The sequence below is a fragment of the Gallinula chloropus genome (genome assembly GCF_964237585.1).
Source record: "Gallinula chloropus genome assembly, chromosome: 8".
Classification (NCBI taxonomy): Eukaryota; Metazoa; Chordata; class Aves; order Gruiformes; family Rallidae; genus Gallinula; species Gallinula chloropus.
In genome coordinates this window covers 1311238-1314625 of record NC_140093.1, presented here as the reverse complement: position 1 = coordinate 1314625, position 3388 = coordinate 1311238, and positions in this window count along the sequence as shown.

Genomic DNA, 3388 nt, shown 5'->3' with positions numbered 1-3388 from the left:
CCATGGGAAGCCCAGTGAGGTACATGGGGGTCCCAGGCATGGGGCGAGTGCTGCAGCTCCAGCTCCCGAGGCGCATCAGGAGCTGGCGCAGAGCTGCCGGCAGCCCCGCAGCCGCTCACCAACCCTGCTGGGAGACTGGGCAAGAGCAGTGCGCCGAGGCACGCTTTGGGGAGGAGGGTTTGTTTCTGTCCTGGCTCCCAGCAGCGGCTCAGGCAAACCCCACAGCATGGTGCCACCTGCACACAGAGCCAGAACCACTCAAGACCACATCGTTTGCATGGATACTGTACCTGTGGGGCTGGGTTGGTTATGGAGCATGGCCCGTGCACCGCTCTTGAGGGTCTTTAAGCAGGATAAATGGTGGGTGCACACTCACCCTCCCTCACACAGATGACTGGATGGGAAGGTTTTGTTCTTTGTTCTTAACTACAATCTCTTGTAGTTACAATCTCTCTCCTCTTCTTTAGTGGGGAAATTCACACCCAAGGGGGTGCCGGAGGCGTTTGCCAGCGGGATGCTGCCCACCCCCAGCAGCAGCCTGTCCTAGTCCCTGCGGGCATCACCTCCTCAGGCTAATTAACTCATAGGGCTGTGAGAATTAACTCACAGGGCTCTAGGAAAGGCTCTACCCACGTTTTTAGGAAGAAGGATTGCCAAACAAAAGCATGTGCCAGGCAAGCAAGAAGTAGCACCCTGTGACTCTGCAGCGGGGGTGCCCACGCTGGGACAGGGATGCTCTGCAGCCACAAACCAGCTTTTTCAACCCAAACTGGACAGTCCATTTCTAACGCAGCTTCTACGTGTTACGCCCTAAAAAGAGAAATAAAAATCAAGTCACGCCAATGCTCAAACATAATATTTTTATTTGTGGATAAAAATTAAGGCTCACAGTACTTTATCATTTCACAAGCAGAAAAATGTTAAAAATTGAGAATGATGGGGAATGCCCCCAATACAAATTCCTCTAACTGCTGACATGTTTTACTGAAGACTCCAGGTGAACAATTGTACAGGGCAGCTACAGTTAGTAGTTTGTAAACTAGGTGCTAAATACCTTTTTTTTTTTTAAAGAAATGTGAACAGAGTATTATGTTTCTCTCCGCTTCTGGCTGTCCAACACACATGAATCCCATCAAAACCCTGGAGAACCGCTGGGGTAACACCCAGAACCTAAGAACCACCCACCACATCCACAATGCATGGCACAGGCATCAGCTGGGGCGGGGGAAGAGCTGAAGAGCACAACTTTAACTTCAACACGACACCTCCATCGTAGTGCAATAGGTTATGCTTACAATTTTCAATATTCAGCTTTCTGGCTTAAAAGAAAGAAGCAAAACCAAAGTATGATCCTAAAACACATGAGCTGCTGTCGAGATCCATTCCATTAGACCTGAAAGCAACCCAGGGGATTAAAAGATGGCAGAAGCCTCTGTGGAACTCGAGCACATACGCTGTACACACGTATACGTCGTGCCTACGGTTAAGATGCAGTTCCAAAGGACTCAAGTGTGCAATGTTTGGTGGGTAAGAGATTGGTGTGCCCCAAATTTGTGGTCCAGAGGTACGAGAGGGTCTGTAACCCCCAGCCCAGCATCACCATCACCACCCACGTTGTCCTGTGAGTCACGTGGCAACTACAGGACTGGATACTGCAGCTTCGCTTACGCGAGGTCAGAACAGAGAGAGGTTTGGGCTTCAGGGGTGTTTTATATTCTCTGAGTTACTTCTTAGTAATTCCTTGTGTTTTGCCTGTTTGCTGTCAAGGCAACACAAACTGGTGGCAGTGGCAGGAGCGAGTCTACTCACAATAAGCAACAACCGCTGTAGCGTTAGAGAGCTGAAGGATTTCTGTGTCACACCAAACAGATCCGTTTCCTGCCCACCCACCCTTTACATCCAAGATGCCAACGGGGTAAGGACAGCAGCTATCCTCAGCTGCTCCAACAGGAAGCTGAAGCGGACTCAAAGGCCCTGATTTCACCAGGGAGCTTGCTTCTGAGACAAGCCACAAGGGAACTCTGAACCCAGGCTGGGAGGTTCTGCCACAGCAAACCAGCAGCTCTTACTGATCACAATCCAGCAATAAAACAACATGTGTACTTCACTTACATCATGAGAAGCTCATTCCCAGGGCTCACAGAGGTTATGACAGGTAGATGGGGGTTAGCATTACTACTCCAAAGGCAGCAACTGAGATATCCAGGAAGATCAACTGCCTGGGGTCAGGTTGGGAGGCGGAGGCAGCTGTTCCCCACTCTGAATACCACAGACCACTCTCTGCTGCTGTCCCACACGCCATGTCCCCAAGGGGTCCTGGGGCAGAGGGCTGTAACTTCCCCCCCCAAACCACTTGAGGACGCAGGTGAAAGAGTAAGCTTGCCCAAGCTCACCTTGTCCTGCAAGCAGTCACTCAACCAAATTCCCATGGCATGTGGACAGCCAGCGTAAGGACACCACATGTGCCATCGAAGGGATACAGGTCAAACATGTCCAACCATTAACTCCAGTTCACAACGCTAGGCAAATGGAAATCTAAGTAGCTACAGCCATGAAATACTCCATTACCAAACAGTCTGAAACAAGCATCTTACCCTGCAACACCATGGTAACCTCGCTGCTGAATGAAATGCAACTGCTTAAGTTAAGGGGGGGAAAGAAAAGGGAGATGAGGGATGAGCCTGGATACACAGTCACAGTTCACCTGTGAAGGGATGTGGCAGGTGCCCAGCAAGCTGCTCCAGTCAAAACCAAACTGTTCCTTTCATGGGCAGCACTGTGGGACGTGCTCAAAGCACTGGGGTGGGTGGAAAGAGCCCTGCCTCCACACACCAGAAACACGCGGGTGCCCGAAGCGACCATCTCCCATTATTGCTTAACTACAGCAAGAGCAGAACACGACTGACAGGAGGGATCCCTACGGATCGGGCGAGTCACCGCCGGCACCACGACCCCACACTAAGGACTACAACGATCCGGAGGATCGTGCTAAGTACAACACTTACCAAAAAATAAAGTCCTGTAGAAAATAAACACTCATCAAGTATGAGGAAAGCACAAGTGTCGGGGCCAGCAACGGGATGGGACAGCTCTGCAAACCGCGGTCCCGCCGTCACGCTTCCGGCAGTCCCTGGACACACCTGACTCCCACAGATGCACACACGCAGTGAGGGTGTACTGAAACCAGCCGGTGTGCACACGCACACCTACCAAGCGACGCAAGAGGCAGTGACGACAGACAGACAGACAGGTCACTCCATGATGTTGTCACATCGCTCTTGCGGAGCTCCACATCACCGCCATGGGAGAGCACGTCCACCACCACAGACCAGGCTAAACAGCACACAACAGATACAGGGTAATTCCACCACTCAGGGGTACCCACTAC